We start from the raw sequence: 27234 nt of genomic DNA, 5'->3' as shown, positions 1-27234 counted from the left end.
TATCAGTCTAGTGAAACCAATGAACCTTTTCCCAGAGCAGTATTTTTAAATGCATAAAGTGAAATACATAGGATTACAAAGCAAACCAATTATATTTAAATATCAACATAAAAATATTAAAATACATAAACTTGTGATACAGCAATATATATGCTTCTTTATTATAACATTAAATATCAAGCTCTACTGGTGATGCTAATAATGATTATAATTTCAAGCAATGATGAGCTTAAATGATATTTCAAGATGTCTGCAACAACTCTAATGTTATCTGAAAATGTTTTAGATTTGTACTGATGACAAAGTCACAGGTACTACGAGTCCTTTTGTGGTTTCATTAGAAGATAATAAAAATAAAGATGCATTTTTCCTTCCAAATTAAATGCCATATTTTCCTATAATTTGGAAACAGAAATTTTCCACCCTACCCTAACACCACTACTTGTTTTTTATAGCCCACTCCATTCCACATCCAACTGCATAACTACATTCATATGCGATGTGGCAATGTGATGTAGGGCCAAATATCAATGAAAAGGAAGTCATCTTCTAACCCTGGTCCCTTTACCATCCCACCCCTCCTTTCCAGAGGCAATCACTGTTGACAATTTCTTGGACATTCTTGACATCTACGGAATGTTTCATTTAAAAAGCATTTTGTTGGAGCACCTGGGTGGCTCAATCGGTTAAGCATCTGACTTTGGTTCAGGACATGATATCACGGTTCATGAGTTCAAGCCCCATGTTGGGCTGTGTGCTGACAGCTCAAAGCCTGGAGCCTGCTTCGGATTCTGTGCCTCCCTCTCTCTCTCTGCCCCTCCCCCACTCATGCTCTGTCTCTCAAAAATAAATAAACATCAAAAAATAAATAAATAAATAAATAAATAAATAAATAAATAAGCATTTTGTTTAAATTCTGGAAAACTTTATTTTGCAATGGAATTACTTTCTATCTTTTTTTTTTTAAATCATCTTTCTCCTCCATCTATTCTATTTGACCAACACCACTTACCTTCTGCTTATTATTCTCTGGTGCCTGGGTCCCTTTATCTTAGTTTCCATGGCTTACTCGTTGCTTTATTCACCCTCAAAGTTCAGGTCAAGCTGTGAGATGCTTTGATCAGCTACAACTTCATGAGCCTGAGGCTTGTCCAGCAGGCCAACTCCAGCTGTCTGTCCTCTGTTGAGGTCCCCAGAAGGTCTCCCTGCACATTCCTCCCCCCTCCCACCCCACCCCAGGTAGCAAGAGAGTATTCCAATGAGAAGAAAGCAGCCTCTCTCTGAAATCCCAGAGGAGTACTTCCAGGACAGCTGTAAGACAAAATAACAACTCCCCCCGTCCCCCTCCCACACACACGGCCACCTTCTGCCATCCCCACCCTATCATAAAATAGAGGACAATCTTCTAAAACAGGAAAATTAGAACCTTGTCATAAAAGGGCAAATTGTCCCAAGAAAAGGCAGTTGGCATATTATAGTTATACAAATTACAAGAACGTGTAGAAAAACAGGAGCAGACGGAGGAAAGGCAAAAATTGAAGAAATAACACAGGAAAATGGCCTTATCTTGCAAAAAGGCTGCAGTTGGAAGGTTGAAAGAGCGGGTCCAGTTTCAAGTTAAGAATCATCACTGGAGCGCCTGGGTGGCTCAGTTGGGTAAGCGTCCAAATTTGGCTCAGGTCATGATCTCACAGTTTGTGAGTTCAAGCCCTGCGTCAGGCTCTGCTGACAGCTCAGAGCCTGGAGCCTGCTTCAGATTCTGTGTCTCCTTCTCTCTCTGCCCCTCCCTGCTCACACTCTGTGTGTCTTTCTCTCTCTCAAAAACAAAAACAAAAACAAAAAATAATGATTACAAAAGACACTTATCAATGCAAACCCCAGTACTTGCTAGAATAAAGAAAAGTTTGTTTTTATGTGTTTATCTCATAATCACTCACCTTACTATACATTTTTTTTTCTTAATAGAGCCTCCTGAGTTTTCTAAATATAATCATCAACTCAAAGAGGAATTTTTTTTTCTTTTTAAATATTTCCCCCTTTATTTTCTTGTCTCATATTTTCTAACGCCTCCAAAAGCCTGTTCAAAAGTGGTAACACCTGTCTTATTTCTGAGTTTAATGAAAAATATTGGAAGCATCTAGACAAAAATAACAAGTTACCTATAAAGGTAATTAGACTAACATCAGACTTCATCTGCATGCTACTGAGAGGAAAGAATTGCATTCCCAGAATTCTGTGCCCATCGGAGACATCGTTCACTTCCCACAGTAATAGGAAATATTGAAGTTGATTTAATAACCACAACAATAGTATCATTGAGTTAACATTTAATAGCACTCAGTCGGTGCCGGGTTCAATTCTAAGCATTTCACTTATCGTGATAGTTTGTCTATAAGGTGGCTCCCATTAGTTCCTTCCCTCCCTCTCTATTCATGCCAGCCCAAGATGAGGTCTAGTCTCCCACCTCATAGAATCTGGTAGAAGTGTACCCATGCCTGTTCTAAGCCAAGACGTTATGAATACTGCCTCTTGGAGTTTCCATGTAGGAAACCCAGGCTTCTCTGATGAAAAGAGTGGTTGTATGAGAAAAACAGTCATGCGAGTGAAAAAGTTATCTTGGACATCAAACCTAGTTGAACCTTTGGAAGATCCCAGCCCCTGCTGCTATTCGATTCTGACCACATGAGAGGCCCCAAACAAGAATAGCCCAGCCAAGCCCAACCCCCAGGATCACGAGAGATAATAGTAAGTTGTCGTTTGGGGGCAGTTCATTACATAGCAATAGGTAACGAGAATACTTACACTAACTCTTCACAATATTCCTATGAGGTAGCCATTATTGGTATTACCATTTTACAGATAAGGAGACTAAGGCCCAGCTAAGTTAAACTTTCCCAAGCTTATCTAGCTAGAGAGAAAATCCTTGGAGAAAAGCAAAGTTTCAAAACTAAATAAAGTTCATGTTTCTTTTTTTTTTTTTAATTTTTTTTTTCAATGTTTATTTATTTTTGGGACAGAGAGAGACAGAGCATGAACGGGGGAGGGGCAGAGAGAGAGGGAGACACAGAATCGGAAACAGGCTCCAGGCTCTGAGCCATCAGCCCAGAGCCTGACGCGGGGCTCGAACTCACGGACCGCGAGATCGTGACCTGGCTGAAGTCGGACGCTTAACCGACTGCGCCACCCAGGCGCCCCAAAGTTCATGTTTCATATGTAAAAAATAGCGACAGGGACCCTAATGCAACAAAAATGCATCAGAGCAGAGACCTCGAGAGAGAGGAAAAGGGAAAGGAGAAAAAACAGTGACGAGAAGTATATCTTGCAAATATATTGTGGAATCTAAGATACTATGGCTATCATAACTGGGAAAGTGTACAGTGAAGGTGAAAGTCTTCCGAAATAACAGAGAGACAGCACGAGTAAGAGTAATAGTCAAGAATGAAAGGAAATGTAGGAGCTGGGAAGGAGCAAGGCTAGAGGCAGGTAAAAGAGAAAGAAGCAAATGCATTCTGATGTTCTTGGCATGAATTTCTGCAAGTTATAAGTTAACAAAACTAATTCACGTAGAAAATCGAATAGATAAATTATTGTAGTACAGATGTCAAAAGTGGTTAAATTCCTACTATTAAGAAAGAGAGCCAAAACAGAGGATTTTTCAGTGAGCTCCATACAACTTACCAAGAATAAAAATATGTTATTTAAATTATTCAAGACTATGGAAACATAGAGAAAGCCTCTAAATCCATTTTATAAAACTGGCTTAGCCTTTAAACCAAAATTGATAAAAGCAGTACAATAAAAGAAAACTACAGAGAAATCCCACTTGTAAATATTTGCTTATTTGTTATCCCACTTATAAAAATTCTAAGTAAAATATTAGCAAGCACATCCAAAAGTAGACGAAAGAATACTGCCAGTAATCAAGTGGGGTTTATGCCGAAAAGGCAGTTTCTACAGTAGCAAATCCATTAACATCATTCGTAACAGAAACAAATGCATGGAGGAAAAGTGGTTGGTTATACGGATAGTTTCTAAAAACCACCTGGTGAAATTCAACAGCCATTTTTAATAAAACCCCAAGTAAAATGTAAATAGAAACATCTTGAACGTGAAAATATCTATCAAAAATCAACTGCAAATATCATTCTAAACAATGCCAGGAATAAGATGGGATACCTATTATCATCATTACAATGCAACGGTGAACTGAGGTAAAGAAAATAGTTAATATAAATAGAGTGATGAGGAGAGAAAGTTTTCCCTTTCTCTTAATGATATGCTTACCTACCTAGAAATTCCAACTCTGGTTTAAATATGAAAACTACTAGAAGCAATGGAGGACTTGGATCAGGTGGCTAGTGGTTTAGAGCTTTTCCCCATATTTGCAATGAAAACACAATAGCATTACAATAGCACCAAAAAGGAAAAGAAAGATTAGAGATAAATATATAAATTCAAAATTCATACATTCATTTAATACAATGTCAATTAGAATCCCAACTTTTTAAAGTGGATATATCAGGGTGCCTGGGTGGCTCAGTCAGTTGAGTGTCCAACTATTGATTTCGGCTCAGGTCATGATCCCAGGGTTGTGAGATTGAGCCCTGAGTCAGGCTCCGTGTCAGGAGCCTGTTTAAGATATTCTCTCTCTCTCACTTTCCCCCACTCATGCAGTCTCTAAAATTAAATAAATTTTGGGCGCCTGGGTGGTTCAGTCAGTTGAACACCTGACTTTGGCTCAGGCCACGATCTCAAGGTTCCTGAGTTCAAGCTCTGCATGGGGTTCACTGCTGCCAGCACAGAGCCCTCCTCCGATCCTCTGTCCCCACCTCTCTCTGCACACCCCCCCCCACTCACTCTATCCTTCTCAAAAATAAACAAACATTTAAAAAATTAAATAAATCTTAAAAAAAAATAAAGTGGATATAATATGTTTAGGCAAGATTAAATGTCCAAAAATTGGCAAGAAATTTTTGAAAAAGAATAAAGAAGGAAGGGCCATACCAGACAGACTTAAATCCATTAACATCAAAACACGGCATGGGAATGAATAACAGAACAGACTAAGAAGCAATATTCATAGACTAGGAGCTTCCACGTGACAAAGTAAGCGTTGTGATCCATTGTGGAGAAAACACCTCATTGATAAATGGCACGCACCCAATGGGATGTCATGGAAATGGGAACAAAAAGAATTAGATGGAGCTCCTACCCCACATTTTATTACCAAGTCACTAGAGAGAATGAGTTAGCCATATGCCATCTCAACAATGAAAGACTATGAGGTACTGCTCAGTAAGAGAAGATTTGTTGTACGTTACAGTAATCCCTCTATTTTTGGAATGTATTGTCCACTATTTAGAATTCTGGATAATGGAGCCTGATCACATGACTAACACTGCTTTGGGGGATGCCTCTTCATACCAAAACATAAACATAAATATAAGTGTGTATATAACACATGGAGAGAAATATGGAGATATCTAGATATATAAACTAGGTTGTTTGACACTGATTGATGGGGGGGGGGTCATGGTGTGAAGGGAAGGCAGAAACAATGTAATTTTTAAAAGGTATCCAATAAATACAGAATGTTTAATAGGATCTAATTTATGAAGAACTATTTGTACACACACACATACACACACCAATGTGTCTGTGTAGAGAAAGATACACAAAGAGAGAGATAAAAGGCTGGGCACCAAAATGTTATTTGTGGTTATCACTGAGACACGAGTTTCAGATGATTTTTACTTTATATAATCAGGAAAAAAATAAATTTCATTATAAAAAGAGATTCAAGTTATGAAATATGAATTTATGGTATAAATTTAGTTTTAAAATATATTTTAAATGGATGTCAAGTCAAAGGATTTTCATATTCTTTTTTGTGAAGCTTAAATAAGGTGAACAATGAGAGCCCATAGCACATGCCTGACACAGAGAATAGTGATGGCTACTATCATTATTTCCAGGAGTTTAGAGGTCCCCTGTTGACAACTCTGCCTAGTTGTAGCAAAAGTATAAACTCAGGGACTCAAGTGAAGGGAAGCTCATAGAATCACTAATGGCCCTAAAACCACCTTTCATGCAGCAGAACAAAGAACATTGGCTGATTTCCTCAATACAACTGTACAGCGAGAAGAAATGACATCATTGTGAATTAAGAGTTGAAGCAAAAACATTTGCTTCTGACTTTCCAAACAGCAGGTCTTAAGTACTCTTGTCATCCTGATAGAAACATGACAGTGTAAGCTGATTACTGCACTTTTGATTCTAGACCATCAAGCCACCTGATTTGTAAGCAGGCTTTGCGTAAAACCTCCCTACCTCCATCATCAGGTCTGGAGGAGACTATCCAGTCTTGTTTGGCACCTTGGTATTCAAACCCCACCACAAAGGAAAGCAAATCACCCTATTACTGTCATATCTTCAGCAGTCAGTGCTTCAAAGCCCCAGGAGCTAATAGATGGTAATAGATTCCAGGAGAACTTAGAAATTCCTGCGGTTAAAATACTTTTTAAAATGTATCCAGTCTTTGTAGCTGGGGAAAGCTAATCTCATCTTCTCACACGGTACAGTAGAACCCAGATCCCTTAATCTTGCTCAGATTTGTACATCATACCCTCTGGTGTGTAAGTAATGCTGTGGCCAAAAAGACAGCTCCCTAATACACGCCTGGGTCTGCAGCCTGCCCACACAAGGCAAACAGGACCACAGTTGGCTCTGACTCCTTCCTAGTGAGGCTTCCCTGCCCACAGCGCACCCTCCACCCTCCATGCCTGCTAACTCAGTGAGCCTTATTCTTGATAAGCTGGTTATTTAGTACCATCTAATATCCTAAAAAGAGCAAGTATGAGGCTATTTATTTTGAAAATTTATGCTTCTAGAGTTGTGAGGAAGAAATAATACTATCTTCACACAGTGAAGAGCCTTGAATTCATCTGCTAACCATAGTCATTTAGGACCAGACCAACTCCCTCGCCTTGCTGCTGAAAATGCTAGAAACACAAGAATGGGTTTTAAATGGAAATTCTTCAAGCTAAATCAGCCTTCAAAATGCTTCTGATGGCATCCATTTAAGTGTAACACTGAAAAGCTATAGATGCATAAATGTATTCAGAATTCTGATTATAATTACCATGAAAAAGGGCTTTACTGTCATCACTGAATCATTCTAACTTTAGAAGTAGGAGAAGACTTATGCAAGGCTGTACCTGAATGAGGCAGGTACGGCGACAGAACACAAGACTATACACTTTTCATCACACGCTTCAGCCAATGTGCAAGGATTATTTTATTTTTTCCAGGGGGGTCCTACATAAAGCAATATCCTCTCACTGACAGAGAACCTTCCCAGGGGGTCAAATTTGGACCTAAAGGTTTTCAAAAAGAATAGACATTCAAGATCTTTGTATAGCTGAAAGAAAGAAAGCCAGAAAGTGAGCAAGCAAGCAAGCAAGCAAGCCAGAAAGCAAGGAAGGAAGGGAGGAAGACAGAAAGAGAGAGAGAAAGGAAAAAAGAGAAAGAGAGAAAGGAAAAAAGAGGGAGAAAGAAAGAAAGAAAGAAAGAAAGAAAGAAAGAAAGAAAGAAAGGACTAAAGAGAGAAAGAAAGAGAGATACAAAGAGAGAAAGGGGAAGGAAGGAAGGAAGGAAAGAAGGAAGGAAGGAAGGAAGGAAGGAAGGAAAGAAGAATGGATGGAAGGAAGAATGGAAGGAAGGAAGGATGGAAGGAAGGAAGGAAAATATAACACTTCTGTATGGCAGCATCCTGCTAATATAAATGGGAAGAAGACTCACTGCTATGCAATCACAGCTTCCATTTCCTCAGAGGGATTAATAATGCACTGCATGAATTTCCAAGATGTTTACAGAAAGGCTGACATACGCCAAGCACTCAGAAATTCTACCTTCCTTTTACTTTCAGTCCAATAACTATCGAGAAATCGTTTTCTACAACCACATTGATTATGCCTTTTATGCCCACGTTACACACTCACACACCATGCCCTGACTCCGAGAAATAAACTTTTGTCATTTTTCTAAAACTTTGCTTTTGAGAGAGAGAGCATGAACAGGGGAGGGGCAGAGAGAGGGAGGCAGAAGGTCCGAAGCGGGCTCCGTGCTGTCAGCACAGAGCCCATCGCGGGGCTCGAACTCATGAATGAGCTCAAGTCAGACGCTTAACTGACTGAGCCACCCAGGTGCCCCTAAATTTCTGTCATTTAAGCCACCCAGTCTGTGGTGTTTTGTTATGGTAGTCAGAACTGAGGGAGACACCCTCCTCCCGTGGCTTCCCCTGCTCAGGTACTTGACTACAGTCAATCGAACTGCCCACTAACCCCAGTTGTTGTCCTGCTAAATGCACATTCCTTGTTCTCTACTTCCCCACAAACAAGTCAGGATATTTATAACCACATTTCCTTCTACTTGATATACCTTCTCTTCTTCCAGAAAGCTTCCTACCAGCAAACCTCTTCCCCCATTGAAAAGTGGCACGTCACAGGCAGAGAACCCAGGGTCACGTCAGGCTCGTCACACCCACATGAGTGGCTTCTGAGAGTCACTTCTATGAAACAGGGGTCAAAAATCAGTTCGTACAAGGATCAATCAAATAATGTACCTGGAAAGCATTTTATAGGTTAGGAGGGGCCATATAAATATAAAACATTATCATGCTGTCTTAGCTGCTTTTGTGGAATCTGACTTCAATGCAAAAAGCCAGTAAGAGCTCCAGGAACAAAATTAAATTTTTTTAAAGCCCCATACAGACATACAAAGATCCACAACACTCTAGCCCATCCCCTAAATTCAGTTACTTCAGGGCAAGAACTTTTCTTCATAAGCAGGGGAAAAAATGGTTTGGAACAACAGAAAGCTCAAAGACAGTTTCTATAGCAGACACTAATTCAATGACACTAAATAAGAGGTTGCCTCACTAAACTGTGGGATCCTCAGGGACAAGGGTCAAGTTTTACTCACCTTTAAAACTCCAGAATCCATTTTACTGTCTGGCACATAGCAAGAAAGAATCAATCAATCATCCAATGAAAAACTGTGGTGCCACATTCAAGAGAATGCTCAGAAGTGCTTTTTCCCGTGGAGAGTGGGTTACTAATGATGACTTCAGGATTCTTCTTTGTCAATACACAGCACTATAACATAATGGAAAGTTTTGAAGTCAGAGGCACCTGCACCAGGATACTAATTCTACCACTCACCTGGGGCAAGTGTCTCAATTCTTTCATCTGTAAAATGGGGGTACTAATGCTTACCATAAGGGCTCGTTGTGAATGTCAGAGGAAATACACCTGAAGCGGTTAGAGCACTGAGCAATAGACTGTATGTACCCAACCAGTTAAGGTTGTTACCACTGGTGAACATCTCCAAACAAGAGTCTATGTATGAATACAACTACAGTCACTGCATCACGTCATAACCTGCCCATCATCTGTGAACTACTCTATCAATACTTCCGTTCGACTACTGTCCGCTGGCTTGAGGGACTGTAAAACTTTGTGTCGGATATAACAATCCATAGTGTTTAGAATTCAGAATTGGCTATCATAAGACTTCAGATCCTGACATTTGAAACAATGAACTAGGACATGTACCCTGATGCCTTGGGTCAAGCCGTAGGGACAGGGCCTGCCTGGCTGAGGGGGTAGGCACTGCTGCAACAGTTCCAGGTAGCAACGTCCCCCAAAATTCTCTAGACAGTCAAAAAAGTAGGCTGTCTCTGACTAGGACAGAGGTTCACCAAGCAAGGTAAGAATGAGCCAACATGAAAACCTGCTATGAAATGGAGCCACAGGAACTAGAGGAGTAGAAGATAGGAACAAAGGACAAGCAAGGCATCCCTAAATCTCTTACGGCAATAGGAAGTGGACAGCACAGAGGTTCACAGCAACAACATGTGTGCGGGGCACTCCCGAGGGACAAGAGTATTCTTCCCCTTTCCAAAGAGTTGGACAAGAGATTATTCAAAGTAGACATGAAGTAAGAAGGTGCTAAGAGGAAGAGGCCAGATAGCTACACTAAACAGGAGCTACAAGGGTACAGGTTTTCAAAACTGGCCATAGCTTCTTTCAGATGTCCAGTATGGAGCATTTTAAAAATGACACAAGGTCCAAAATATGAGTAAACTTACCGGGATGGAGTATCTCCTGACAGGGAATTCAAAGCAAAATAATCATGGTCAACTGCATTTAATTAACGGGCGGTATATAATAAGTCTATATTTCAGAGTGTTTACAAGTATATCATTCTATTTGGGAAAGTGCAAGGAGGTTAAATACTACACGGTCAAGAGCCAGGGACAGGTAGGGGGTCCACCAGCATGATCCCAAAAGAGCAACACATGCCACTGTGCTAGCCTCACAAATGCACCCACCCAGTACTGGAGTGTACCCCCTACACGGCAGTCTCAGAGAGTAGGGCTTCAGGCTCCAATCCTGACGAGACAGAGGCAGTCAGGAGGAGAAGGAGGAGAGACTCATTGGAAACGTGAAGCTGGCCCACCTACACTCAAGGCCCTCAAGGCCATCTCAGGGAAAGATCAACTTTGCTTTGAACAACAGACTTCACAGGCCAAAAATAAAGACACCAAACCTAAACCCCATTGCCGTGACAGGTCAAAACCCCTAATCCTGGTGACCTTCACTGCTATTCAAATGCAACCATGGTGATGAAAATGTGCCTGGATTCAGTTTGTAAACCAAGAAGCATACAAGCACAGATGTTCCCTTAGGCCATTCAGTAATGCATGGGGCCATTTTGGCTTCTCTGTTTCTACTTTTCATATTTCCCTAATTTGGTTCTCAGCCTCCAAATGTCTGACTCAGTTAGTCTCTCTGAAGCCAGTTCCAAGCCCAGTTGTGACTATAACATTTTTATGGCTTAAACTTTTAACTTCTTCAGGTACCCTGATTTCAGTAAACACAGGAAAATATTAACAAATCAATTCAAAGAGACAGGGGTACCTCCCACCCCCACTGTCCTCCACCCTGTATAACTGGTCCTGTCTCTCTCAGGCATACACAGGACAGTGTTTCTGCCATGAAAGAGCTTCTTAGGAAAAGACTAAGGAGATTGTTATCAGGATGGAAATTAAGAAAAGTGATCGATCAAATGTCACAAAGCAACTACAATTTCATAAGTCTTTAAAAGCTAAGACTTTGGGGTTTTTTTAATATCCCAGCCACTCTCCCTTCCCCCTAAAATGATGGCATAATTGACCTTTAAGTCCTATGCTGTAACTTGATCTGACAATGTCCACTGTAAAGCTTAACAAAGTGTGCAGTACAGTATTAACCCATTATGTTGGGCAAGGAACTTTCTGGAACTTTTCCAGTCCTTCCAGAAGAGAAGGAAGATAATCTGCCTAGCATTAGGAAGGGTTAAGATCACCAGGTTGTTGAAAATTCTTAACCTTCCTTTTAATGTAAGTCATAGTACGATTAACTTGATGTTACTAAGAACAAACATAGGGGCACCTGGGTGGCTCAGTCGGTTGAGTGTCCAACTTCGGCTCAGGTCATGATCTCACGGTCTGTGAGTTCGAGCCCCGCGTGGGGCTCTGTGCTGTCAGTTCAGAGCCTGGAGCCTGCTTCAGATTCTGTGTCTCCCTCTCTCTCTGCCCCTCCCCTGCTCATGCTCTGTCTCTCTCTCTCTCTCTCTCTCTCTCTCTCTCTCTCTCTCTCTCTCTCTCTGTCAAAAATAAATAAACATTAAAAAATAAAAAAAAAATAAAAACAAACATAGTTGATCAGTTCATAAAATAATAGCACAGAAAAGGAGAAAAAGTATTTGACTTCAGTAAAGCTAAGACTATGTGAATAACAGATTTCAAATATAGCCAATCATCTTATAAAATGAAACCCAAGCATTCGGGCAAGAATTACGCTGTCTCCAATCACCCTCTCATCACACCCTGACTCCTCTACCTCCCCATCCCCAAACCCCTGCTGTTGACTTGTGAAAACTCCCTGGCATTAACCAATTCTCACCAATGTTCTCCTGAAACATCATTTACATGAGGCCTTCATTGTGCGTGGCTTTCCTGAAACCAGGAAGATGGAGCCTAAGACTTTTCAACCTTCTTCTCTTAACTAACCCAATTATAGAGAAAGCAAATGCCTACCCAAAGGGTACTGAGATCCAGCCCAAAGGTGAAAGCCTAAATTTCTGTGATACCTCATGTTCCATTTTTTTAAAAGTGTCAACTACATTCTACTCCTTAATGTATTCATCTGTTTTCATATAAAGCCAACGTGCTATCTGAATTCATGTGAAATGAACGCCTGGCAGGAAGCTGCACCAGGCTAATCCTACAGCTTTGTGTATTGTGGTACATTGCCCTCTATTTCTGTAGAAGTTCACTCAAACTTTTCATCCCTTTTATCTTTGTAGTTTAGGGAATCACAGGTTAATTCCCCACCATCTGTAAAGGGGGTGGCATCTGACCCAGACCTAGATGGAATACACATCTCCTTAGCTACAAAGATTGGTTTAGGAATGGGCATGTGGTCAACCAAGCCAGCGAATTCCCCAGCACTTTTGCCCAGAGCTCTTTCCCCTTCCTGTATTGCTACTATGTATGTATACAAAATATCTGAAGAAATCAGTGTCCATATCTGTTAACATGTGAGAAGTCTCTTAAGAATCAAGCCAATTTGTACAAAAGAGGTGCTCAAAGCAAATCAAGAGGAGAAATGACACAGAGACTTGTGGAGAGAAAGGCACAGACAGTGTCCCGATGACACCACTTTAACCCCTAGATTCCACTGTACCTGGAGCCAGAACACCCCTCAGACCTCCCACTTTTGAGAGAGGGGGAAAAAATAAGGTAGTTTAAGTTAAGTTCAGTCATTTATAACTTAATACTTTCCAAAATGAAAATATGGACATGTGATTTCACTCCAGGTCCTTTTACACTCCCTATCAAATACTTAGGAGGACTCCAAACTCTTTAGGGTAGCACCAAGGCCATCTGCCATCTAGACCCCACCTTCCATGGGTCAAGGCTAACTGTAGGATAAGCCTTGGTCTCGTACAGTACATGCAAAGATGATTTGCAAAGATGCTTCAAAGATGCTTGAAGAAGGATGTCTTCCTATTTTCTCAATTGATGTCATTGTTTGTACTTAGAGCTCCCTCTACATTCTCTAGTCTACCTACTACCGCCTGATCTGTTCCTCTTGCTGGGAGTGTCTCATCTCATTATCTGCCTGGTGAATGTTTATCCTCGTATCTCAGCCTAAGCAGGTTCCCGTGTGAGAACCTTCCCCCACTCTTTTCCCACTGAGTTGCTCACCTCCTCCTAGCTTCCTCTGCACCACTCTCAGAGAGGCGGTGCTGTATCCACTGTCGGCAGGCCTGCCTCCACACCCAACCAGAGGCTCTTCCAGCCCGCAACCTGTCCTATTTATCTCTGCATCACAGGCATCTAACACAGTGCCTCCCATGTAGTGAATCTTAAGAGAATATTTATTAAACAACTGAAAGAATGAATAAGTGAAATTAACGTATGCTAGTTATTTGCATAAAGGGCAAGGTGAGAAAAGGAAGAGAATTAGATGCCAGTTGGCTTCCTTCCATCTGCAACCCAAACAAGGACCTCTGTTACTCAAAATGATTTGGCTTAAGAGAGAAGCATGAATAGGACTAAATATGCTGTTAGAAATATTAACATGTTTTCTTTCTTCTGCCGCTACCCACATTCAATCCAAGTATCAGTCCTTGATTCTACTCCTTTGAAAAAAAACATTTTGTTCAGATGTTCCTCCGGGAACTGAAAGTTTATACAAAAATAGAGAATCTCTGCTCAATGTCACTAATCATCAGGGAAATGCAAATCAAAACCACCATGAAATATATCACCTCACACCTATCAGAATGGCTAAAATCAGAGACGTAAGAAATAAGTGTTGGTGAAGATGTGGAGAAAAAGGACTTTCACGCACTATTGATGGGAATGCAAACTGGTGCAGCAACTGTGGAAAACAGTATGGAGGTTCCTCAAAAAATTAGAAATAGAAATACCATATGATCCAGTAATCACAATACTGGGTTATGTACCCAAAGTATACAAAAACACTAATTTAAAGGGATACATGCACCCTTATGTTTATTGAAGCATTATTTACAATAGCCAAGTTACGGAAGCAACCCATGTGTCCATCAATAGACGAATGAATAAAGAAAACAGGGTATAAATATACAATGGGATATTATTCAGCCATTAAAAATAATGAAAACTTGGGGCACCTTGGTGGCTCAGTCAGTTAAGCATCTGACTTTGGCTCAGGTCATGATCTCATGGTTTGCAGGTTTGAGCCCCACATCAGGCTCTGTGCTGACAGCTCAGAGCCTGGAGCCTGCTTCGGATTCTGTGTCTCCCTCTCTCTGCACCTCCCCCTCTCTCTCTCCCCCTCCTCCCCGTCTCTGCCCAACCCCATCCCACTCTCCAATGCAGGTAGTTCTCTCATTGTCTGTCTCTGTTTCTCAAAAATAAACACACATTAAAATTTTTTTTAAATAACGAAATCTTGCCATTAGCAATGACATGAATGGAGCTAGAGAGTATAATGCTACATAAAATAAGCTGATCAGAGAAAAACAAACGCCATATAATTTCAATTATAAGTGGAATTTAAGAAATAAAACAAATGAGCAAAGAGAAAAAAAAGAGAGACACAGAGAGACAAGAAACAGACTCTTAATTATAGAGAACAGACTGGTAGTTGCCGGAGGGGAGGTGGGGGGGGGATGGGTGAAATAGGTGAGGGTGATTTCAAGTGTAAGTGTAAGGTACTCTTCAAGGTAAGAGCACACTTATCACAATGAGCGCCGAGTAATGTACAGAATTGTTGAATCGCTATGTTGTATACCTGAAACTAATGTAATATTGTTTGTTAACTATAGTGGAATTAATTTTTTTAAAAAACAGATAATCTCAAACTGAAGATGTAGTTGGCTTCCTGTGGCTAAAAGGACATTGTCACTGCCGTGCCGGGTGCACTAAGATTTTTCCATTTGGTCTCATTGGTGACCACTGTAGTCCCACACGTTCGAGGACACACAAGGTTCTGAGAAGCAGGATAAGCCTCAATTTTGTGAATTACATGAAAAGGCGATTAGAAGAGACTAAGTGTTGATAAAACACATCTTCCCATGTTCTCGATGTACCTCATTGCTGATACTCAGTAGGTAGCCAGCGCGCATTAGGACTACATGTGGCCACGTGCTGCTTGGTGGCAAGCTCCCATCCAGAAAGGGGCATTAGCGCTGGTCCACCAGAAACCCCCATTCAGTGCTGACTACAGCGCAACTTACATCCATTCTCTCCTTTTCAGAAATTCCATTAGGCTTCAGATGTATTCTACAATGTTTATTTTCTGAGCCGTTGCTCTCTGCTAAATGAGAAGGCACAGCGCTTCAATGCCAGCATCACCCTGTGCTCCCTGTCTCCTTGTTTTCACCAGAATACGCCCACAAGCAAGGTATTCAGGTCCAACTCTGAGTCTGATAATAAAGGGCCCGTTTCCCCCCTCCGGCTGAAGGCCATGCAATGCCAGAGACAGGAGTTTCTAGCAGCTAATGGCAAGAGGATGAAATCAGTGAGAAGCAGAAAATCAGGCCTTTCCATGTCAATAAGCATTATTAAAATTTAAAGCACATGGTAGATGAGAAATCTGAAAATCATCTCACAAAGAGGGGGAAGTTCTACGCAGCTGTGGAAACAAAAATACTCCAAACCTAAGTGCAATAGGAAATAAAACCTACTACCCTGCCATTACTGTTCTGAAGATTCTCCTGCCCTTATAATTATAACTAAATTCAGGTTAGTCATCATTCTTCAAGAAGGGGTAACTTGGCCCACATGCTCTTTCTCTTTCTACAGAAGATTCAAAAGGTTAAAATATATGGATTAGGTTTTCAGGACATTTTCATTTTGGAAAACACAGGCAATTATAATGGTTAATTACAGGTTTGGGGAGAAATTCTTGATCCTTTGCCAAAATGTGTGCATTCAGCTGCACCTGGGGAACAGTGGCTTGGGGAACAGTGGTGATGTTCTAGGCCCAAGCACTGCCTTTGTTGCCCAACTCCTGGAAAGGGAGCCCAACCCCATTCCACTCTCCAAAGCAGGTAGTTCTCTTGTTCTCTCTCTCCCTCTCCCCTGCCTCCTCGGCACATATAAAGATAAATGTATCCTTGTATTTTTAGTGCCAGAGAAAAGTCAACCCTTTTCCCTCCCCCTTTCCCATAGCTGTCCTGGAAAGAGCGCAAACAAATAAGGTTTGATCTCTCTGTTTGATAATCATGGGAAAGGAAAAATTTCAATTTCTGTACAGAACCAGTCTAATTGCTTTCACTGAATTCACTGGGCATTTCACTCTAGGAAAATAAATCTCCCCAATTGCCTGGCTGAGAAGACCGGTTAAGTCCCCGGATTCTTAACAAGAAGGTCACCAAGATAGCCTCTGCAGACATGACTGATATTAGGACTCTGTTGCTAGTTATCCAAATTGCCAATTTCGTTTGCACACCAGGGCTTATCTTGGACGAATACCATTAAACTCAGATAAATCCAGTATGTCCTTGCTGGGTTTGTCCTCCTGGGGGCTTAATGAAAGAAATGTGCCTTTCAGATGCTTCTGCTCTGAGTGTTGCATGCAGAGAGGGCCAGGGAGATCAGTCGGTTGAATTTATGCAGAGTGAATAAAATGAGACATTCAGGACTACCTGTTCTCACTCACACTCTGCCACCTAGAATGCCATGAGCTCTCCTTCAGGGCAGAAGAGGAATCAAAAGAGAAGCCAAGGGGAGGCAAAATGAAAGGATGGGTCCTATGAAGCCACTTGAAGGCAGAGGGTCGCTATATTTGCACCTGGACAGAACTTCATAAGGAGTGAGGGAAGTCCCATTGAATCATCACAGAAATCCTCAGTGACAGCTGTTCTCTTTGTACTATTTCCTCTGTGGTGCCAGCTGCAATGTAACACCAGTGCCCAACAGTGGCAGGTGCCATGTCAAGTGGAATGTTTCCCTGACCAATGCCCGTGGGTATTGGGACCAGTGCTGGGCCTTGACCCAGAACAAAGCAGATGATGGGAGATTTCACACTCTGGCACTAAGGACTTGAAGGAGACATGTCCCCCAGAGCCTTCTCAATTCCCATGACAAACATACACAGTCATCCAGGAATTTCTCCAGGGAATACCATCTTGAGTCTTCTACAGCCACGGGCAAAATGTCCAAGAGTTTGTGATCAAAATACTTTGTCTTCAGTTTATGTCACAAGTGGAAATGGCTGCCACCTCAACACATAAAATTGGTCACTATATACATTTTGCCAATTTATTTAGTAGGTAAAATATAAACATCTTATAATTAAGATGCTGTCAAAAAATGAAAATCCCAGTATGGATGCTTACATTGATTCGTCCATGCATTTAGTCAGTCAACAAGTGTTTAACAGGTTTCTCTTATGTGCTAGGAACTGCGGAACAAGACATGGTCCCTATCCCTAAGAAGCTTCCAGTGTAGAGGAAATGAGAATTTAATGTGATGTTTGCTACAATATGGAGTTTTGTGGGGGGTTTTTTGGGTTTTTTTTTGTTTGTTTTGTTTTTTTGCAGAGTAGTATTGGCCCATAAAGGAAGACTCAATGGCTGTCCATGGGAGCTGGGAAGTCGCCACAAAAGAAATGGCATTTAATTTAAATCCTTAAAGATGAACGCATGTTTTACAGGTAGAGAAAGATGTGCAGGTCATAGTAAGCACAACCTAAGTAGGGAAAGTCAGTTACATGATTTACTGGTATATATCATCAGGTACTAGGAAGTCATTACCACGGTTACCTATAAGCAAATGCATCAATGCTTTAAATTGAAAAGTTCTACATTTGCTCAAAGTGCACTCAGTTCATGGTAATCTGCCAAACTGATTCCTTTCTATGGTATTTACACAGTTCATGGAAGGCTCTGACTCATAATGACTTAGTAAGATCATTTCTCTTTCATTCTAGTTTTCATGTATGGCTTCTTTCAGTCATCTGTTATTTGGGATCTCTTTAAACTGAATGGACTTTAATCTTTGGACTGTACATGTGGCGATACATGGGATTGCCAAATCTCTTTGATGTTAAACTAACAGACGCCCAGATTAATTTTGTGGTACTTTGATAAAGGGATTAAGGGAAGGCTCATGAAAGCAATCACCTTACCTGAAAAACTGAATTTTAACAATAATCAATGAGGCCAAAGATGTGGTTAAGCTCAGCCTAGTAAGAAATGAACATATTACGAAATGAACACTCGTATTGGATAATTTCTGACCCAAAACTTATTTACTGACCTACTAAAACTTGAGGCAATTCTCAAGGTTAGTCAGCTGGTACAGGAAACTTTTAGTACTTTCATGTAATTTCAAAACCACTTACTGGGCTTGGGATAATAAAAAGTTTGGAAATTGAGCAGTGGTGATGGTTGTACGACATTGTGGATGTAATTAATGTTACTAAATTGTACACTTTAAAAGGGTTAAAATGGTCACTTTTATGTTATGCATATTTTACCACAATAAAAAGTATCCCCAAAACACTCATTGGAATATTTTCTTTATAAACCAGATATTGATATTCAAAGTTTTTTATTCTTACCATTTTCCTTGGAGAATATTTTAAAAGATCATCAAAGACTTTCTAGTTAAAGCCTATTGCCCTCTGTCCAACCAAAATCATATGTAAAATATTAGCAGTATAAGAAAACGTAGCCTCCCTTAAAGAATTCTAGAGAAGGTCAGTGCACAATATTTTCATAACTTTCTCTTAAAGTAATGAAGTAGCAACATTACACCAGGCTATTCATTTGAGTATCTACTACTCTTCTGCAGACATTCTGAATTCCTCCAGTTTTTAGGTGTGACAAAAATTTGTGCATATTTAAGTTGCCCTGACACTAACTGATTTTATACGAGATTTGAATCAAGCTATTGAAAGATTTAGAAACTCCAGTGATTTATGGTATGGTCAGTAACACCAAACTGAGATGCTGACTGCTGCCAGTGTGAGTTTCACAAACATGATTTAAGGCCACAGAATCAGATCTCAAAGAGGGTGAAAAGCAGTAAAATTCAGAAGGCAGAGTATGGTGAAGAGTTCCTTGTAAAAGTCAGCATTTAAAAGAGGAGATGCAGCATTGAAAACGATTAAGATTCTAATCTTCTAATACAACAGGAAAATCATCAGTTGTACCTTAGAAATTCTAACCATACTTAAGGGAGAAGGAAAGATATTTTACCCTAATATTACTATGCATATGACACAATTAGGATCATACAAGTTGTGACTGCAGAGTAAGAAGAATAATTTCATACCTAATTCTTATTAATAATAATACTTTGCACTTAAGGAAATTACGACTTCCCATGTTAGCAAAAGTATTTCTAAAAACGTATTTATGATCTGGAAAGCAACCAGAATTTCCATTAACAAGGCCATGCTTTTCCTATTAAGTAGACTTCATTTTTAAGCTCTGCAAGGATTTTCTCACCATTAAACTTGCTTTACCCTGGACTGCAACCCCAAATGATAGAAATCAACACTTAATAGTGACGAACAAAGAGCACTGAGTCTGATCTCTCTGTGGGACTATTTGGAGCAGTAAAACACGGGAGGACGAATAGAGATCCTGTGAAGTACTTTCATACCTGGAAATCATTGCCAATTAACACTCACTGAAAAAGAGAAGCTTGACAGGGAAAGAGAATTCTAGATTCAACTCAGAGGACCTGGATTTGAGCCCCTCGCCTTGACTTCCAGCTGTGTGCTTTTAGAACACCCGCTCTCTCTGCCACCTGGCAGGGTTGCTGGGACAGTCAGCTTATGAGAAAGCACTTGGTAAATGGAATAGCACGGACAAAGGTACATTAATACTGACAATAAAGACCACCAGCAGCGTTAGAAATTAGTCCACAGCATTAGACATTAGTTCATTCATGGCTCCTATTCTCCTGGATGACAACATGATAGCTTCTCTTTTCTCCCTCAAACTTCTACCATTCTCCACTCTAGCATCACTCTCTGCTGGTGATTTGTTTTCTCACTTCACTGAGAAATCTGAAGAAACCAGAAAAGAATTTCTCACCACCACCTCTACCCATCTGCCAGAATCTGTGCCTCCTCGACTCCACTCCTGGCCTCACATTCACACCTTATCCATTTGTCAATCTTCAGAATACATCCGGAGTGATCTCTTCTCACCACTCCAGTGCCCCGTCACCTCTTACCTGCAATATTGCAATAACCTTCCACCTGTTCTCCCTGCTTGCACCCTGGCCCCTCTAGTTTCTTCTCAGCACAGCAGGCGGTGATTCTTGTAAAAGATACATTGGTTGTCCTCACTCAGAGTCAAATCCGGATGTGTCACAAAGGCCTCCAAGGCACCATACAGTTCAGCTCCCACTACCTTTCTCATCGCATGTCCTACCACGCTCCCCTGATCACTGCTTGCTATCTCTCAGAGTTGCCAATAACTCCCGCCTCAGGGTATTTGTACTTACTCCTACGTCTGTGAGGAGTGCTCTTTCCCCAGAGATCACTACGGTTTGCTTCCTCACCTCCACCAAGTTTTTGTGCAATGTCACCTTTCCAGTGATGTCTTCCCTAACCTTATTAAAACTGCAAATCTCTCTCCATCCCCCTATTCTGCTGTATTTCTAGGTAGACCTCATATTACTTAATTTTACCTCTGAATACACAGTCTCATTTATTGATTTATTTTGCTTATTGTCTGTCCCCCCTCATCCTGCAGATAATGTAAGCTTCTCAAGGGTAGGGATTCTGTCTGGTCCCTGTTGTGTGCCTGGAACTTAAAATAGTACCTGGCACTTTGTAGTCTATGCTTGACAAATACTTGTTGCATTAATGAATTAAGTTGGTGAATCACAGATATTAGCCATAAATTTCAGCTATCTAGTCAATTCTCTTATTCTCAGGTAGGTAAGAAGATAGAATTCCTGTATTCTAAAAGACATAACAGACCCCAAGAGGACGGCATACCTAAGCCTAAAGGGGTACAGATGACATGGGACAGAGCAGAGCCCAGAGTAGGGCTTCTTCAGCCCCGCGGCTCTGTTGCAACAGACACAGACCTGAAGTATATGTGAGCTTGATCACGCACATGAGAATAAACTCTCCCACTGCTAATTGGGGTTAAATCTGATACCACTCCAATCCAGAATTTTTTCAAATACCAATTTTTAAAATGGAAGTCTAGGGGCCCCTGGGTGGCTCAGTTGGTTAAGCCTCCCACTCTGGATTTCAGCCCAGGTCATAATCTCATGGTTCATGGGGTTAAGCCTCATGTTGGGCTCTGCGCTGACAGCTCGGAGCCTGCTTGGGATTCTCTCCCACTCTCTCTCTCTCTCTGCCCCTCCCCTGCTCACATGCTCTCTCTCTTTTAAAATAAATAAACATTCAAAAAAAATTTTTTAATATTTAAAAAATAAATGAAGGTCTAGTCCACTCTACTAGGCACTGGGCATCCTTTGGTAAGATATTTTTTTACTCTATACTGTTATTGCCAAACATTTACAGTGAGTGGTTTGTAAAGACCAGGCTTCTGATGGTTTACCCGTTTAGTAACAGGTCTCAGTGGTCACTGGTGGTCTCTACTTCATTCACTTTCCTCTACCTCTTGGGCGTTAGTCCTCCAGTTCCCACCTGCTCTGAATTTCCAGCTGCTTATTTGATACCAAAGCGGCTGCAGCCTGAATGTATTCTCTGACGACACCGCCTCTGCCCTTTAATTGAGGGAGCCCCTATTCCATACATGCACGCCCTCCTGCTTGCTCAACCCAACACAAACTCTGATTTACAAAATGCCCAAAGGCTCCTGAGAGAGCAGGTTTTAGTCAATTCAATGATCAAATAAATATCTTCCAAAAATAGCCCAAGATGATCATTAAAATGTTTGCTAATCCTCAGTATCCTCAAATAGAATCACTCTATTATAAAAATCAGCCAATCATTCAATCAGTATTTTTTGCGTATCTATACTCTCTGCAAGACACTTTGCTGAACACTGTGGAGAAAAAGTGTAGGCACAAGATTCTTAGATGAGGCACTTAAGACATACACACACTGCAAGACGAACCGGGATGCAAACGTGGGGGAGAAGTGCCCTGTTGACAGGAAGAGTGTCCTGCAGCACGAGTCAGAGAGGCCTCATGTGGCAACTGCAGGGTTGAATGAGGAGCTGTATGACCGAAAAGGGTAGCCAGCTTACTAAATCGAATTGCCGAGTGCAAGGCCTCCTTTCTACCTTCTGCAAAAAGACTTGTGCAAATCAAAACAACCACTCATCAGTAACAGGAACCATATTGTATCTTGAAGATAATAGGCGCTAAAAAATATCTGAATATTAGATACCTAAATGAATATTAAATATCTAATGAATATTAGAATAAGTTAAAATATTGAAGCTCAGTTGACTACTTAAATTTTTTTAATGTTTACTTATTTTTGAGAGAGACAGAGTGTGAGCAGGGAAGGGGCAGAGAGACAGAGGGAGACCCAGAATCCAAATCAGGCTCCAGGCTCTGAGCTGTCAGCACAGAACCCAACATGGGCTCGAACTCACAAGCTGTGAGATCATGACCTGAGCCGAAGTGGGAGGTCCAACCGACTGAGCCACCCAGGCGCCCCTCAATTGGCTACTTAAAAACAAGAGCACTAAAGTGAAGTGACAGGACAAGTACTATTACTAAAAGTTTGATCACATAAGCTCCCTTGATTCTTCCTATGAATTAAATACAGCTAGGAGAGACCCTCCCAAGAATGCGTAAGACTTAGGCATCGCCAGTTTTAGAAGGTGCAGAGAAAAGTGTAGACACGAAGTGGTCTTACTGGATCCCCTAGGTCCGGCCCAGGGCCTGGCACGTGGGAGACTTGGTGCATTTGTAATGAATGAACACAGAGGCCGAGGGAGGCTTCAGGGCAAGGATAATACAGAGCCAGCAAACAAAGATGACAGTATGAAGACTGGAAGGACAAGATGGGGCCTAACACAGTTTTCCTTGCTTTGCTTTTCTCCACTTACATAATTACTTGGCCCACAAGAGCCACTGTGCCTTCTTCTATTGAGGAGAGAGCCTGGGAGGAATGCTCTTGTCTCCTGCAGTGCTCCTAAAAGCCCACGAAAGCAGCTAGTGTCGCACAGTGCCCACTGCAACCTAGGGCTTGTTGTTTAGCAACTGCAGCTTTCCTACGTCATTAAGCAAAGCAGGCAGACTCCTGCACCGTCTCCTTGCACCAAGACTTACCTACAGACCCAAGAGACCACATTTTTCAGTACGTTTCCCCAAAAAAAAGGAAGAAAGAGACAACAGTAAGTCACCTACTTTGCCACAGGGAAGTCACTTGCCTAATTCAAAGTAGAATAGACTCTTCATCTTTCTTGCAGACTAAGTTCTAAACCAGGCGCCATTGATTTTCTTAGCAGCAGTGGTCTAAACCCAGTTAAAACATGGAACCCTGGGGTGCCTGGGTGGCTCCGTAGGTTGAGCATCCGACTTTGATTTCAGTTCAGGTCACGATCCCAGCATCGTCGTGGGATCGAGCCCTGAGTCGGGCTCTGTGCTGACCATGGAGCCTGCTTAAGATTCTCTCTCTCTCTCTCTCTCTCTCTCTCTCTCTCTCTCTCTCTCTCTTTCTCTCTCTCTCCCCCCCCCTTCTCTGCTCCTCTCCCTCTCCCCTGCTCATACTCCTGTACAGTAAAAGTCTGATTTAATGCCACCTCCTGGCACCAGTGTGACAAAGATGGGAAGGTATACTGTTTGGGGACTGCACTGTGGACAGTTTGTTTAAAACCAAGAGAGAGGAACACACATGCTTTGGACTATGCTATATTTAATTAAATGAATTTACTCAGCACTGTACCTATCAAACAGGGATATTAAATATTAGGAATAGTACCACTGGTTGGTTACACAGAGGCTTTACTGTGAGTTTTAAGGATATCAGATCTCAGTTCTGCTCCTTGTGAGCTGTGTGAACCTGGATGAAGCTGCCCCAAATGAGATATAGCATAAAGCCGGCAAGACAGGAGGTAGGACATGAGCACCTGGTGATGTATTAACATCAGACGCTTTACATACGTATGGTGACTGAGGATAATACACTTTCACATTACATTTAAGTAATACAATGAATTGCATTTCCTTCTCATTACATTGCCAAGCAGTGGTCCTTAGTAGCCACAGTTCTTTGAGCATTCCTGCAGTGTTTTCTCCAGGTTAGAAGGACCCTGCCCACTATGGAGGTCAGAGGCAGCGGAGAAAAAAGTGTTGGGGTCAGTGTGGGGTGGAAGGACCACCACCTCTATTTTAATAGTGTTCAGATGAAAGGTGGGGCATACACATAGCTTGCATAACGTGAGTTAACAGCCAGAAAGCTCTTCCATATTGCCCAGTTAGAGAGAGCTGTTTGTCCTGTACGGGTTTTGGATTGCAAATCTGGGGTTTATCTGCAGGGCTGTTTTCCCAGAGCCTCCAAAACAGACCCAGGGCGAACCACACACCCAGGCAGACACTGCTGGACCTTGGCTTCTGTTGTTTCAGCCCTGGGGGTGATTTCCATGCCAGCAGGCAGCCCTTTTGTGTTTTTGCAGCTCTATCCAGGGTCACATTTGTTTAGGTGTGTTCCATATCTCCAGTTCAGCTGCCTCCTCTCAGGCTAAAATAATGTTTGGCTTATGTACTAAGAAAATACTGCAATTGTAATTTTGCAGCCGTAGCATTTTCGGAACTAGACGCCCAATTCCATATGCTCTGCATGTTCATGAAATTGTTCTCATTAGTGATATCCTATAGAATATTCTCATATCTCAGTTAGAGGGCTTCCCCTCACCCCAGCCACACTCTCTTGTGGGGTCCCCCCTCCCACCTGTCAAAGCCAATTCCTCGCCTCTAATGGTAATAATAACAACAGCAATAACAGTAACAAAATGGTCCCTTCAGGGCACTTGGGAGGAGATTTAGTGTGTCGGTATCAGTTATAACTGCAGGCCTATAAGAAAGCATGATGGAAAAGGCAGGGAAACAAGAGGGTAAAAGAACAAACAGGAGAACTCCACTTTCCTGACCCTGTTTTAGAAAAGATACATTCAGGGGCGCCTGGGTGGCGCAGTCGGTTAAGCGTCCGACTTCAGCCAGGTCACGATCTCGTGGTCCGCGAGTTCGAGCCCCGCGTCGGGCTCTGGGCTGATGGCTCAGAGCCTGAAGCCTGCTTCTGATTCTGTGTTTCCCTCTTTCTCTGCCCCTCCCCCGTTCGTGCTGTGTCTCTCTCTGTCTCAAAAATAAATAAACGTTAAAAAAAATTAAAAAAAAAAAAAAAAAAAAGAAAAGATACATTCAAAATCTTGTTTGAGATAGTTGGGACTCCAGGGTCAAAGAACGCATATGGATTTTCTGGGCCTTATTTTCATCACGCCAAGACAGAGAGCAGGCCCCCATTTCAGCAGGTGACCAAAAACCAGTAGACGTCATTCTCATCCTCAACTAACCTTCAGAGGTACAGAAACCTCTCACTCGTGTTTCTCCCCACTCATACCCACCTCCAAGAGCTGCATGACTCAGCCTTACAGGCCCAGAATAATTTAGTTTGATGCCACTTATATGTAAAAATTACACAAAAATACATATGCTAGGGGCACCTGAGTGGCTCAGTTGGTTGAGTGTCCAACTCTTGATTTCGGCTCAGGTCATGATCCCAGGGTTGTGGGATCGAGCCCTGAGTTGGGCTCTGTGCTGAGCATGGAGCCTGCTTAGGATTCTCCCTCCCTCCCTCCCTCCCTCCCTCCCTCCCTCCCTCCCTCTCTTTCTCTCCCTCTGCCCCTCCCCAACTAGTGTGCATGTGCGTGCTCTCTCTCTCTCTGTCTCTCCATTTCAAAAAAAAAAAAAATACACATGCTAACCACACAGGCATTTACATACAAGGTTCTTTTACACTGATGAAAAATTCTCAAGACATCAAGGCAAGTGCTATTTTGGCCACCTCCAAAATAAATCTACACATACCCCATCTCCATCTAAAGAAAGATGTGCAAAGGCCCTATGATTCTAATCTAAAGTAAATCCTAAAGTAAGTTTGCGAAACTGCTCTTCCAATGGGTCATGAACACTCCCACAAGTCTCTCTAGATTCTTGAAGATTAAAATTTCCCTGGACTAAGCTGAACATCCAACCATCCCTGAAACTTTGGCCCAGTGCCAGAAAAAATTAAGCTCTTTGCTATTTTCTCTCCTACGTCATCCCAGCACAGGCAAAAAAAGAAGAAACAAACGGATGTGTAACATTTGGTAAACATGAGTATGCTGTAAAATCAAATTTGATCCTAAAAATATTAACCACCTATAATAAAAGCCTAATGTATGCCACCTTTCCATTAAGCAAGATAACTCTTTCTCTTCCCCTTGACACCACGGTATGAAGAACCTCACTATAGATCTGACCTTGCAATTCTCAGCAGAATCTCCTAAGTTGAATAAGAAATTTAATACAGACCATTTCTCTTAAAGGCCTGAGACTCAGAAAGCAAGCAAGAGAAAAGAGATTGCCAGGGATGGGTTTTCCATTCTATGGAATATTATTCAACATTTAACAACCGTTGGGCACCCACTACCTCCTGGGCTCCAGGCAGTACTCACATCATGCCTTCATTCCCAGCACGGTGGAGCACTCAGGATCCAGGTGCCATCACCCACCCTCCAAGATGTAAGAGTCACACTTTTACTGTGTCCGTCCAATGTTGTTGACCAAAACAACATGATGCATTGTAATCACAAAACATTTCCCACACCAAAGACCTGGGCGTAATTTTGAGACTGTTTTTCTTTCCCCCTCACCTTTTTCTCAACCTATGTATTTAAGTCAACAAAACAGTATATTTGATTTCTGAAATAATGTGACATGAGCACTGACTGCCCTGGTTTCTTTCAATTATTGGGATTTCTATAATAGGTTTAAAAAAAGATGCTGGTCTTTTAGCCTGGAGGGATACTTACCCTCAATATCAGCTAGGGAAAATTCTAAATTTCCCAAGAAAGTTCACTCAACAGTTTGCCCTTTAAAGCAACATGATTCAAGTATCATACAGTTCACTTCTGTGCGGGGGCAGGAATGGACTGTGAAAATGATCTCTTTAAAAATCCTACAGAGTAAATATA

General features: G+C 41.6%; 1 protein-coding gene across 5 annotated transcripts in view; it reads right to left on the bottom strand.

The window, feature by feature from the left end:
* LYPD6 (LY6/PLAUR domain containing 6) overlaps positions 1-27234 on the bottom strand; it is a 123942-nt gene that overhangs the window by 51719 nt on the left and 44989 nt on the right. For 2 of the 5 annotated variants that reach the window (XM_019838092.3, XM_006935277.5), the window contains exon 2: positions 8983-9155. The exons of 2 other annotated variants lie outside the window; for them this stretch is intronic. The gene's annotated coding sequence lies outside the window, so the exon portion shown is untranslated. Of the gene's footprint in view, positions 1-8439; positions 8570-8982; positions 9156-27234 lie in introns of all 5 variants that reach the window. One more of the 5 variants, XM_019838090.3, reaches the window with a different exon arrangement.

The sequence above is a fragment of the Felis catus genome, chromosome C1, assembly GCF_018350175.1.
Source record: "Felis catus isolate Fca126 chromosome C1, F.catus_Fca126_mat1.0, whole genome shotgun sequence".
In the NCBI taxonomy this organism is placed as follows: domain Eukaryota; kingdom Metazoa; phylum Chordata; class Mammalia; order Carnivora; family Felidae; genus Felis; species Felis catus.
The sequence above is the reverse complement of the archived record's forward strand: the minus strand, read 5'-3'. Positions and strand labels throughout refer to the sequence as shown.